We start from the raw sequence: 15,040 nt of genomic DNA on the forward strand, positions 1-15,040 counted from the left end.
ATCCTTTTATTTCTAGATCAGGAGCAGCAGTGAATAGCCAGGGCTGTCTGCATTACTCAGAGCCCTCCCATCTCTTTGTCCAGTGCTGCAGAACTTGGATCTTCTGAGGAGGAGAGACAGATGGCATCCGAGCACTCAGTACTGCAGAGCAAGCTTTCTGTGTCCTCTCCATCAGCAGTGCAGCCAGCTCTGCCTGTGTATTCTGTACCTCTTCCCCTTTCAGTCTTTCCAAGAGCCAGCCATGAAAATTAATAGAATCTGCATATGTTAGTCTTAGCAGCTTGCTGACCCCAAAATTAAATGCTTTATGGTTTGTTAAATTCAACCAATCTGCTTGGAAGTTGATGCTGTTACTTCTGTAGCTCTCTTTTCTCTGCTTACTAGGTTTGATACTCCTGTGTGTATGAAATGCTCAAGTGTCAGCAGACATTGTGTTTGAGTTGCACAGTGTGAGAGTCCAACACAGAAATAGAATTTTTAAAATTGCAGGTATTTATTTTGAAATGTGACTTTAAAAGTTATGAAGTTCCTATTTAGGCAGCGAGTCATGGGAAAGGAGTGATGGGATAGTGGAATGGAGAGACCTACCTGGCTGCTGCTGCACAGCAATTGCTACCACTGCAGCTCTTTGGCTAATTCAGAGGCACTCTAAGAAAATAGAGACCTTTAGAGGTCATTTTAAAGGTGGGTGGGAAAGGCACACAGCTGGGCATGCATCTGGATTTTAGTGAAAGCCACTGATTTATTTGTATTTTGAGTTCAGGAAAGGCAGTTGATCTATCTGTACCTCAGTTCTTTTTCAATGAAATTGGGATAAAAATACAATTCCTTTTTCAAAAAGACAGTGAGAGTTGGTGTATAATATTTTTTGGCTGTATTTCCATGGCAGCTGATCAGACATGAGGCAATTTTTTTCAGACTTACTGCTTGCAGAGAAGCCTGTGCCATACCAAGGGCAGCACTGAGGCTGGGCATGGCAATGTCAAAGCTTTCAGATCCCTGAAATGAGAGATGCTGCAGTACTAAGCAGTATGAATTTCTCAGGTGAATCACCCTTCCTCCTCTTCATGCACTGGTGCTTTATGAATCACATACTACTGCAAGACAGTGCTATGGTATCCTTCCTTTCTTCCCTGCAATTTCCAACCCCCCCCCCCCACCTCTGCTTTGGTGCCTACACTTTACCATGTTTTATTGTCACTGTGGAGAGAGTAACACTGACCTTTTCTATTCTGCTCTGCATTCTTTGTCTCCTCCTCAGTTCATTTACTTCAGCAATAAAATTATATGACTCTAGACAAGAGTTGTTTACAGCTGTTTGGAGGCAGTTTGACAAGGCTTGGGTAAATATAGATCTGGTGAGGTACCCCACACAGATTCTAAGGGATTGCTTTACAGGCTTCCAAGTTGGCCATTCTCTGAAAACTGGATGTTTTCCATGGGGTAATTGGGTACAACTATCAGTAAGAACCAAAAGTGTTTGCATACTGACTTATTGCTGGAGGTTATTCCATGTCAGATGTGATAAGTCTCTGGTACATTGTATTCTCTGTGATATGTTGCATAACAGAATCTGCATTTATTTAGCACCATGTTCAAATAAATAACATGTTAATACAATGCTAATTTTGACAAATTAGTAAGGTCATGATACATCTGTAGGCTTTTCTTGTGAACATACCTTTTTCTTCCTTAAGTGTACCATCCAAGTGGATTTTTGGTAAACACAACTCGTCCCTGAATTTCTTTCCACGTGCAACAAGCAAGATTTTGTGAGAAGGCAGGAAAGGAGGAGGTTTGTAGGAACAGATTGGGGTGTGCAGACTTGGGGTCAAAGAGTGAGGACTTGTGACTTGGGAGGAGGAATGGAGAAGGGAATGGGGATGTGTTGGGAGGAGTGACTTGGGAGAAGGAAAGGAGAAGGGAATGGGGATGTGATGGGAGGAGTGCACAGGAGTGCACAGCATTTGCAAGCCAAAAGTCACTGAGGTAACTTCAGGGCACTTACTTCAGGTGTCCTTCCCACCTTATACAGCAGGCACAGCCATGGAAGCACAGACATGAACCGTGTTGCTCCCCACTCACCACTTCAGGGCTGCTATGGAGATATTCTCCTCTCTCCCCTGCTCCACTTTTTTAGCTTTTAGAAATGTGATAACTCAAAATAAATACTTTAAATTTAGGTAATACAAAACACTGGGATAAATGGTTTGTATCCCAGTATTATCTGACATATCTTGCACATCTAATGTGAAAAGTCAATACTCAAAAGTTTACTTTCAACAAGTATAATATTTTATTTGGTAAATGTTGGAACTTCCCTTCCTCTCATTTATCCATTGCATCTATTTTTCAGTCTGGTGAAAAACAAGTGCAGATGTAGCAACCTTCCAGTGCTTAAAGAGGATCTGTAGGAAATGTAGGGAGGGACTCTTTGTCAGGGAGTGTAGTGGTAGGATGAGGTGGAACTGTTTTAAACTGCAAGAGGGTGGTTTTAGTGATTAGTAAGAAATTCTTTACTGTGAGGGTAGCAAGGCACTGGCACAGGTTGCCCAGAAAAGCTGTGGATGCCCCACCCCTGGAAGTGCTCAAGGCCAGGCTGGATGGGGCTCTGAGCAGCCTGGGCTAGTGAAAAGTGTCCCTGTTCTCACCAGGGGGGCTGGAACAAGACAATCTGTAAGGTCCATTTGAACCCAAACAATTCTATGATTCTGTAACTACACAAATATCTTTGTAATGTATTCTAGCAAACTTTTCCTATATGAACAATTGCTACACTGTAAATTCATCACTGGAGTGCATGTTACTATGAGTCTCAGTATTACTGAGATGTTTATCAGTTACTATCAGTCTCAGTATTACTGAGATGTTTATCTCATTAATAGCACTCTATCTCATTAGCAATGCTCCATTGTTGTAACTGAAATTACAATTTAGTTCAAAACAAGAATAGAAACATTTTATACATGAAAGACTGAAAAAACGGCCTTAGTATAAGTTCTTAATCCTCTCGTGTGCTCAACTCTAAACACTTAAGTAATCTAGCTTCAGTATTTACTTTCTTCAACTTACAGAAAAGGGGAGAAATAAAAAAATAGAACTATATTTCTTTAAGGAAACCTGAATAAAACTGAAATGCTCTGGGTCAGCTTTGCAGCTTGTGAAAAATCAATGTTGCTTCAATTATTCTGTTGACTTCAGTGTACTGGTGTTGATTTACAGTAGTGGGGAGCTACACAATGATTAATAACAAAAATGCCCTGGACTTTCATAGCAATTTCTATCTGGAGACTCCTAATTGCTTGTCAAACTCTCTCTTTGTCTTACAGTTTGTGAAGATGAAATGTTGTATTCAGGGGTTCATAGACACTTTTAGTTCAAAACAATTACAAATTTATTCATTTTAATGTCTTATTGAAAAGTCTTACTTAATTTTCTTATTTTTATTTATATGATTTAAGCAAAATAAATGCCTGGAGGCAGTTGAAATTGTTGGTGAACAATCCTTTCAAGAGGTGTAAAACCTTTTTGAAAACTCAAACACAGCTTTCAGTCATTTTGCAGACAAGTGGAGTAAATCTAAAATCTTGGGAAGATACCAGCCATAAAAGCTACCATCTATTGAGGTGATCCAGCTTAGGTACTACTGCCCACTCTGTGTTCCATTTAGTTTGCTGCATAATCCACATAATGTGGTCCAGCCATTTCTTTCCTCAAGGAGAATTTTTTTCTTGTCCTCACCAAGCTTTTCTTAGCTTTTTTTTTGCAGGACTTGACATCACTTTATTCATTCTCCAGTGATTTTTTTCCATGAACTATAATGCATTAGAGACTCAGTTAACTTTTCATGGATATTTAAGGGATGAGAGTGTAAGGATGATCCTCTGCTATACCTGTGCAGGGATCATAGATAACTAAGTTGTCATGATTGGTGTACAAAATCCTCCAGCTAGCAGCATTGAAGTTCCCAAATGATGCTGTGTGGAAAACAGAGGCTGGCAAAGATGTCTGGCGATGTCTGTCCTTGCTACTGGTTGGACCTGGAGGCATGGAGTTGCAGCATGCCAGATTCAGGATATTTTCCTTTACTATATAACTTCCTAGGTTATTGTAGCCTTTTCACTTAATTCTGCTTTATCTAATATCTTTATTTAATATCTGCTTAATCCTGGTGAAGGGATGAAAAGCCCTTCGGCCTATAAATACCAACAAAGATAAAAAGTTTGTTTATCTTTCAGATGTCCTTTCTCACTCTCAGCCCTCTGTCCTTTCATATTGATGTGTATTCACCTCCAGACTTAGCCCATACTGAGAATATCTAGAGCCATGATAGCAAAAAATCCTGATGAATCTGCTGGACAACAAAGAGCAACAACCCACATTATATCAATGTATTTGAAGAACTTGGAATCTGCTTCAAGTGTCTGTAAAGCACTTTGTGCTCTCCAGGAGCAGAAACAGTGGTAAGCTTTACTAAAAACTTCATAAAATTCCCAAATATTGGACTCTAATACTGTGTTGTACATGTTTGTAGGTACCCATGATTCAACCCATTTAAAACACCTATTTTAGACTGATGCCTACTCATTTCAATACATAATGAAAGCAATATCATAGAGTACTTAACCATACCTATTGCACAAATATGAGAAGTAGAACTTGGATCTCCCATCTGTTGAAACACCTAAAGCGTTAGGACTCTGGTTCATGCTGAAGATAATTAAATATTTTAGTACTTTAAATAACAAAGAACAATAGTATCAAGTACTTTTAAATATCTAGATTGTGCTGCATGTCAAATTCCTAGCCAGTTATTCAAATTTGAAAAGCACAAAAGCTTCATTGACATGTTAACTAAAGTTGTTTAAAATAAAACTTTCTTTTCTTCAATAACTGTCTGCTAGATGTAGTCACAAAATTCATTCAAAATCCCTCATTACCTGTTCAATATTTGAGTGTTTGTCTTCATATGACTTACACAAATCTTAAAAAATTGTCATTGCACATGTAAAGCTGGAGCAACTAGGTATTATTTCAACATCTTTTAGGCAATAATTTAATGTAACTCTACATAACTTTCAATAAAATCACATCCTGGTTTAGTACCACTATTTGCAATTTGTTTCTTAACATTGGAACATTTTTGTTTTGTTTTGTAAATTAGTCTTCATGGATTAGCACAGCCATCTGGCTAAAATGGTTTAAAATCTGTTTTGCAGAGTGAAAATAATTTCTTTTTGATTTTGGTTATTAGTTATGGCTGAATGTAGACTAATGCCATCAGAAACTGGCATGCTGGGGTTGGGAGAGGCTTCAAAGTCTATGACTTTTATGTTCTGGACCTTTCTTTAGATTTGCTTTGAAGAATATATTTGGATTTATAATATCAGTATTTTGGAAAACACACTGTTTCTGAACAACTGTGTTTTTTAAGAAGCTGGGACATGAGCCAGCTGCAAGTGGATGCTGAGATTATTCAGACTTATGGCAGACAAGGATGATCAGTCAGAGTCAGATGCTGAATGAAGCAGGGCTCTGTCAGATATTTGGCTCTGAATGGTTTTTTAACTGCAAAATGTGATACCAGGAGTAGTGGTACAAATGAAGAAAATAACCTCAGCAAAGGGAGGGAGCAATTAAAATCTCTGCAGGAGAGATACAGTGCAAAGGACAGGGAAGGTTGAATGAGTGGATGCCAGCAAAACCAGCATAATTGGTCAGAAAGTAGGGGTTTTTTTGGGTAATAGTATTGCACTATTTTAATAGCTTCCAGTTAGCTCAAGCAGAAAAAGGTAACTATAAAACTTTAAAGAAATGTACCAGGAAAAATACATTATTGAGAATTTAGGACTATTCAGACTGTCTAAATTTGGTCTTATGAATTAAGTAACTATATTAGAGAGACAGATTTCATATGTTATTATTGAAGAGAGAGAGAAAGGGAGGACCTGAAAGAAGGAGGCTCCTTAAACAATAATTTAAAATCCAGTGCAAATGCCACAGTTTCCTAGTAAAGAATTCTTCTGTTTCCTCACTGACTGTTTACAAGTGCAACAGGCAAGCTAAAACTAGTCCATGACTAAACAAGAAGGATTTGATAACAATAAATTATTTTGTCCAGAAGAGCAGCTGTAGAAAACAGACAATGCTCAGATAATGTGGTTCTGATAAAGGAAGCTTGAAGCAGAAAGACATGTGGAGGTCAAAGTAAGCCTGCAAAAAATCAGCACATGCTGTGGTAAACAACACAAACTGAGCTTGGCTTGTTAGTCATAATATAAGACAGAGGAATCTCAGTGAATGTATCACTGCAACAACAATTTGCTGGTACTAGCAGAGCATGCTGGTATAAATAAATGCTGGTGAAACAGTACCAAAACCAGCACCTTCAGTTCTGAAAAGAAAATCACCACCATAGCAAAAGCCAATACTTGCAATAGAAGATGGAGAGCTGACAGTAAATGAGATACTTCTCTGTCTGTTTTAATTGAACAAAGATGCACAAGGCAGTATGTTGCCCCAAGAAGTACTGGAGCAATGAAGAAAAAACTACCAGCATTCAAGAAACTACTTTGAGCCCCTACCTCTGTCTCTGTGCAGCGTGTTAATCTGCAATACTTTTATATTCAAAGTACCCGTTACTGAATTTAAAATTATTATAGAATCACAGAATTATTTGGGTTGGAAGGGACCCTAAAGATCATCAAGTTCTAACACCCGTGCTGTGAGCAGGAACACCTTTCACTTGACCAGATTATTCAGAGCTCCATCCAAACTGCCCTTGAACATATCCAGATGGGGCATCCACAGCTTCTCTGGGCAGCTATGCCTGTGCCTCACCACCCTCAGATTAGTGGTTTGTTTTTCTCATATCTAATCTAACACCTACCCTCTTGCTTTTTAAAGCCACTCCCCCTTGTCCTATCACTACCTGCTTTTGTACATTATCTCTCCATCTTTCTCCTAGGATACCTTTAGCCACAGCTAGGTCATGCCAGAGCCTTCTCTTTTCTACTTTTTCCTCAAATCAATAGGACGATCTCAATTGAAGTTCAGGGGAATGGAAGAGCTGAAGAAGAGGTTAAGGATATCTTCCAAGGCAAAAGGAAGATCTCTGCAGAGCAGATTGGAAAGGGTTATGGCTGGACCACAGTTTGTGACCCTAGCAAAAGCCCATGATAAAGCATATGCAAAGATAATGTCTGAAATTATTTTTCCTCAGGAAGTGATGGGAAAATGAAGGGAATAACTTGTCACATTTAAAGAGGAAATTAAACACTCCTCAGAAGTAATGCTTCATGTAGCAAAAGTAAGAAAATATATGAAAGGAAAAACTTTCTGCTGTTCCTGCTCTTTACACAGCAAGAAATTCTAGATGACATTATGTCACATATTATTCTCTCCTTGTTGTGTCTGCAGGGTTCTGTCAGGTTGTGTTGGCAAAACATTAAAGACCTGTTTTATAAGATGTTCCCCACACACTGCCACATCTGTTTTTTTGGCATGAGGTGTTTCAGCAGAAGGTGTCACGGTTTGTTTTTGATGTAGAATAAGAATGTTTGCATAGAGGTTGGCTTTGATCTAAGAAAGACCATCTGAAAAGTCTCACATAAAATTTGGGGTATCAACAAGATTACTGGGCCAAGGCTGAACAAACAGATATCAATCCATAATAATGGAATTAGCATGCTATCATTAGCAAATGCCACAACATATATAGAAATTCCCTGAGGTACTGGTCTTCACTGGTAATTCTGTCCAACAGAGAAGGAGTGCAAGTAGTCACTGGAAAAGCTGTAGAACTCATGTCTAACCCAAGCAATCTGAGGGTAGTGCTCTGCCAGGCAACCTGTTCTGTGAGATGTATGGAACAGAAAATTTAAGGGAATTTATGGCACTAAATTATGGAGTCTGTTCTGTGAGGAATAGTCATGGATAGTTCAAGAAGGTTGAAAATACACTCCTCTCACAATTGTATAGTCAAACCCAGAGGCTGATAACTTATTTGTCACCAGCAAAAACTGATAGACATGCATGAATGAATGAACATGGAGCCAGTGGCCTCAGTTCCTGGAGGTCAGAAATCTCACAAAAAACAATAAAGGAAACAGAACACTGAGCCTGGATTCCTAAGTAAATATGGTACATGTATCACTGTCTCTGCGGATTCCAAATCCAGTAACTTTTGAAACTGTGGACCAGTCTGAGCTAAGTCTGATACAGAGTCAGCTGTCTCAAAGACACCAAATTATTATATAAGCTTTGCAAAACTGGATACCTGTGCAAAGAAGAGTGATGGTATTTGCCTCTTCAGTGAGCAAAGATTGCAGCACAAACTCATCATGTATTAGACACCAGACAAACCACAAGAGGGACTTTATGAATGCTCCAGTGAAAGGAAAAACTTCAGTGAAAGGCAGCAAGTTAGCAGGCAGCTGAGAATCCAACCACAAGACAAATCCATAGGCTTCATTAGTTTTGCTGCTCATGGAAATAGTTGTTATTTGTGAGAAGCCAGCACTCACTGAAACCTCACTTTAATGACTTCCTGCCATAGCCAAAAGCAACTTCACCAACAGATTTTTTTTTTTAACTACCAAAATATAATTTACAAATAGAATATGAAACTGGAGGTAGTTTGATGTTAATAAAAACAACCCCACAACCTTTTTGAACATCTAATAAAGGATAGAAGAATAGGGTCGAGGGCTCTGTTACCTACACGGTAACAGATTAAAAAGGGAACTGGGTTCTTACAAAATGTAGGTTTTGATTCACAGAGTTCCTGCTGAGAACAAGTTCCCACAATAGTAATTAAACTAATGCACAGGGCAACATATTTCGAGTTGCCAGCTAATTGGAAGACCTCAGTAGTAAAAGCAAGGCAATACTAAATGGCACAGGGTTAGTGATTCCAAAGACCCTATGGGGGGAAAAAAACTTCTAAAAACTATCTGGAGGTCATTTAGGGATTTAAAAATCTATGGGAAAAGACAGCTGCTTCTCTACTGGCCTTAAATGAACGTTGACATTAAAGTAGTTGTTAGAGCTCTGTGAAAAACACAGAGCAAGTCAAGTGAAAGAGCCCATTTTGATGGCACGTGAAAAATAAGTTTCCTCAAGCAAGAGATACATTCCTGTGCTCTTTCACGTGCATATCACTCTGCTTTTTTTCTGGTTTAGTTTTCTCTTCAGTCAAAAATATTAATTAATACAAAAATTATCCTCTTTGTAAATGGAATTTCTGAACATGCAGGACCTCCTGCAGAAACAGGGAAATGGCATTTCCTGTGCTGAAAGCTAGAGTTATGCATGCAGTCTTTCACAGCTACAGGTCTTTCTTTTCTTTCAATTTTTGTGAGAGCTACCAGGTGCAAACATAATATTTCAGCCAAGTGAGTCTGCAAACAGACGCTGTGTAATGGATGTTGAACTGAATTTTGGAAATCACAAAAAAATTGTCATTTCTCAAAATAATTTTTTCTTAGAAGAAATTTGTATACAGCTAGAAGAGTGAGGGGAATCATAAACCAGACATTTTCTCTTTTAACTTTGGCCTACATAATTATGATGGGGTTTACAGAGGACAGGCTCTGACTTTAACGACTTGCACGACTCACACAGACTACAACAAAACACATTGTAATTCTTTCAGAGCAATACAGTTTTCCCACAAAAGCTGCAGATGCAATAACTGTCTATGGGAATTACTGTTTTTCTTGCCAAGCTGTAGACACACAAAGCAACCTCTGAGAATAGGGATAATTTTTCTGACTTCCACTTATGCTGCATATATTTTATAGAAAGCTCTACAATTTGCTTTTTGTTCTCTTCACAGCTATGGTCAACTGCAAATCAACCTTAACTGCAAGATATTTTCATACAGGATGCCCATTTTTGCATATGCAGTCTGTCTTCTGAGAAAGGTGAATGGTTGTTTTTGTTTTGTTTGTAAAGTTAAAAGTACAATTCTGGGCCACTTTATTTGGGTTTCTCTTAAAGTCTGATCAATGCTTTCACTTGTGGGATCAGAAGTTATCAGGATATTTTGCTTTCTACAGATAGGCATTCTCACTCACCAAGCACAAAATTAAATTAAAAAGAAGCCAAATGCAGGAAAAAAAATTCAAAGGCTCTTAAGTTTCTGATGATCCTGAATCAAGAGGTGATATTGTCTGTGAAGGATGGCATCTAATTGTGTGTTTTGTGGTTACTGTACAGAGCTCTTCCGAAAGAGCTTCCAGATACCTTTTTCATAGAGTTTCCTTCATATTTTCAATTTTATGCCCTTATTTTCTCCAGTCTTTCACAATCAAGGAAAAACAAATTCTAATTATCTTCTTTCATTATCAAGGACATAACTTTTCAGTTGTATTTCTTCCTATACCTAATCTTATGTTATTTTTTGGAGCATTTTACATATATCAACTATGTATCCTTAAATATGTATGACATTTGTGGCTTCTGTTTGGATTATTTACCATGCTAGTTTAATGAAACAACTTACCAAATATTTCTACCAACTGTTAGCAGTTTCATTATCTGCTGTAAAAGCAACCACAGCATACTTTGGGGGTGGAGGTGGGGGTGTTCTATGAATAAAATATCTTCCTTCATGAGCTTATTAAAAACATTTGCACTAAGCAGTCTACCTACCAGATCACAGATTTGAGAAAATGATTACTGTTTTTCCTTGGCATTCAAGAATCTACTGAACAAATGTCAGGAGCTGATTCAGATGAACAAATTCATTCACACAGAGTATCGTGAGCTTTGCCTCTTGTCTAACAAGTTCCTGATCCTGCTAAAAACGTGTCATGTAACTGTGAGACAAACGTGTCAGAAAATCAATTGTCACACTTCATCCATTTCTTGAAGCTGGCCATGTTTTCATTGAGTTCATTAAACAATTGCTGTCACCCTATGGCATGACAATTAAAATGCAAGACAACCTCTCACACTCAGTAATAGTCAAGGTATATGTGCAAGTATATACATATATATAAGTATACATACACCTGTCTATATATCTTTAGCAGGAGCTGATATTTTGTCTTTACCTAAATGACAAGATACCTTTCTTCCCTTTATTTTTTTTTTTCTTCTCCACCCCCTCTTAACTGTGCTGTCTTTGGTATAAGTACACAGGCAAAAAGCTAATCTGTGAGCTAATTTCCCTTCAGGATTTGAAAGAAGCTATTACCTACTCTATACCTCATCACAGAAAAACACTATGTGCTGCCAGTGTGGCAGAATTCTGTGTCACTTGGATCTTCCCTTATTTGTAGAAGTGATAAGTACTGGATCTGTCAAGTGACAAAATCATTGGCTGTGACCTAAATTCTCCCTAAAACATGGTATGGGAGAGAGAACCCACACACATTGCATCAACTTCTCAGTCCTACTCAATCTAGATATACTTGCTGTGACCTTTGTTAGGAAAGCATAAGCTTATTCACAGAAAAGAATAATCACCTCTGTAAAAGGTTTGTTCCCATTTTATGGCAGAGTTGAAAGTTTCTGACATCTTAATTTGCTCATTGTATTTTCCACTTAACTGGAATTACCACGACTTGGTATCTGTTCCTTTTGTACTCACAACAAATTCCATTCACGCTTTGAGCCCTAAGAAGGAACTTCTGATATGTTGTCGGATTAGACTTCTGCTTTTGTTAAAAATAATGAGCAACATCTGAAAATTATGAAAGTATTAATCCTCCCAATTAGTTTATGAAGTCTTTACTGTGATCATGAGAGCTGGAGACACTAAACTCTATTCTAATTATGAAGTGACAACACTGAAGCTACTGAGATACTCTAATTTGAAGAGATTGTAAGAGAAAAAATGACTAACAGTGGTGAGTTATGTTGTTTCTAAGAGCAACCAGCTTTGCTTCTGTTTTGTTGGCAATCTTGTTGGCTGACATTTAGAACAAAATGTAATTGTTTTGACTGCAAATACTTGCAATTGAAAGATAATGGTCCATGAAAATGCCTTCCTGAAAAATATGCTTATAAAATTGTGCAATCAGAATGCTTTTGTGCTCATGTGCCTTTGTTTCAAACATTTAGTGGCTAAATACTGGGACAGTAATTCCTAGAAACTATATTTTTTGGAGAAAATCAGTTGATTACTATCAAATGCTATCTTCTCAAACAACCTGTTTCAATAATAACACTTGGGGAACACAATATTTAGCAGCAAACAGTATTCCTCAGTATGTACCAGAAGACAGATAAATGATAATCCAGATATTTCTTATCTATCCTTTTTGGGCTATAAGTAAATGTTGTATTCAATTGCTTAAAAGAATGGTGTGAATTAAACTTATACAAGGATATTATATATATAAAAAATAATATAAGAAAATATTTTGAAGCTAGTAAACATTATAAAAAGTTATCACTAGGTTAAAGAAAATTCTTGGTTTCTGTAAAGTCTAAGTGAAATAAAAATATAAACTAAATTGATAATGGTAACTATATTATTTTTTTTCCTCAGAAGTAATATTTCAAAGAACCCAGGGGGATACCTACTGTTAAATTTTTGGCATAAAATGGCCACTTCCCTTTCTAGATTTGTGTGAATGATTCATAGGTTACTTATTTTTTCAAAAACTTGATGCAATGTTTTTGATCTGTACATGGATTCATGAAATCTGCTAAGTAGCTCTACAACCAGAAGGACAGAACATTACAGGACAGCAGAATGAGAAATCACTCCTTTTGTCTAATCAAAATTCTGGAATAATTCACCTCACATAATTCCAGTTTCTGCAATCAAATAGCCAGTGTGACATCATCTGAACACTATGTACTCTCAGAAGCCTAAATTCTCCAATCATAAAAGGAGAATATAATTTCTTGGTTTTGTAATAAAATACCACTGCTATTAATAATTTTATTAGCTTAAGCTAGGTCAGTGTGGTGGAGCTAATGTTTCTGTAGAATGCCACATTAAGAATATTTCATGCTACAAAATGCAACAAGGAAAAGAAGAAAAAGAGGCAATGAGAGGACATTTTTTGTAAACCATTTGAAATTATTATAGTTTAGTTTGTTGAACAGTTACTGAATTTTCAAATTCACAAATTCAGAATTTTAAAAAATGTTACAATTAAAACCATTTTTGTCATTAGTATTCGTTTTGCTTGTATATGTTTTTGAATGCTCAGACAGATACTTAAAAAGTAAGGATGGATCTGAGTTCAGGATGTGCAGAGTCTGTGAAATGAGGAAAATGTACATGGATCAAAAATCAACCTAAAAATAAAAAAGTTTAAAAAAGGGGAAAGAATATCAGAAAAAGAAACAGAAGAATTGATTATGAGAGTTCGTATTATTTTACTATGTTATATTATCCATTATCATGGATTTAATGACGGGTTAGGTTTGTTTCAATTTTTCTGCGAGTAACATTTTGCATTTTCTTCAGACAAAAAACTGATTGGCTTGCAGGAGAGAAACACTGGAAATTAATATAGGCAAAGTTAGGTCAAATGTGCTGATCAACTCAACTAAAAATAGAGAAATATATTTGTCAAGTCTCTTTGTTAGGTTTAATTTGTAATAAAAGCACATAACAAAAGTTTTATTGATTGATGGACAGAGTTAAAAACAGAAGAGCTCTGCTACAAGATTTATAAAATCAATGTTTGACAGGTCTGATACAGCAGAATAAAAATGTCTTTTTAAAGGCTTTTTTCTTATCATTATATTCTTTTTTATTTTGTGGAGCTGACTATTATTATGACAATGTAAAACCTTCTGAGATACATGTAAATTTTTTTTATATTGTGGTTATCAGTTATCTGACACATAGAAAAATAGCTATTATAGACGTCTTTCTTCATATTTTAATCTGTTCGAATTCCAGCTCATTTTTCTGAATGTCTTGGCAGTTCTGCAGGTGGTGTGAGGAAGGGCAAACAGCTTTAATATATGAGCTTAAAGTGACAGTAGTAGGAACAAACGTTGGTGAGAATTTAATTTGTGAAAGCTTTGATTCCAGACCACAAGAGTGCATTTTAACAATGTGAAAATAATCAATGATGACCCTATTTTACAAGCACTAAAGGAAGGAAAATGCTCACACATTGAATCAGTGACCCAGAAAACAAGCTCAAGTTCAAAGGTGATTTGATGTTTGGAGCTTCTGAAAAAGTGCAGACTGAGGAATCTCTTTCTGATAGCAATTATAAAATAATTAGTTATTAAACTGAGTTACTAGATTTCATGAGCAGCTGATACATGTCCTAACAACAAGAATAGGATTTCTACAATAAGTCTGATCTCCATCTGGGAAAGTTTTGGTGTATGAAACACAATTCAATATAAAATTATTTATCTAATGCAAAAAAGTCTCTGAATTACAAATCAGTGGAAGCTGGGAGAGGATTATGGGGAGTAAGAATAATTTCTTCTTGTACTCTTTGATACAACATGAGGTATTGGCCTTGGGCACTTTGCAGCATACAGACATCAACAAGTACCTCGTGTATGTTGCACATGTCATTTACCACTGGACAAAATTCCCAAGAAACAGGACTCAGGGCTATGTGAATCCTTGATCTGATCTGGCAGGATAGTTGTAATATTCATAAAACATCCCAGACGAGTTTTATCAAAAGCCCTGGGGATGACCACCAAATAATGCTTCATAAAACAACCAGCTCATGGCCTGTTAGCTGCACGGACAATCTCAGCACTTTATTCTGTATTCATTATTTTGGTAAAGGAGAACCAGCACTGTGGGAATACCAATCACTGACACATTCTTTTTTCCATAGAAGACAATTATGCACTATGGACAGTGCAGAGCAGAGGAATATTTGTCAAACTGTTCAGGCAAAGGCATGATGTATGTATGAACACTAAAATAATATTTTAGGTAGGAAAAAAAATGTTTGTGTATTTATGGATGGGTTATGGTGTTTCCACTAAGCAACCATCACTGTCAGAACAGCTTCTCAATTTTATGCTTCTCTCCATGATTCAGTCAGAAGATCATCATACACATGAGTGATGTGTATTAGCAACA

This window comes from Erithacus rubecula, assembly GCF_903797595.1.
Source record: "Erithacus rubecula genome assembly, chromosome: 3".
Lineage (NCBI taxonomy): Eukaryota > Metazoa > Chordata > Aves > Passeriformes > Muscicapidae > Erithacus > Erithacus rubecula.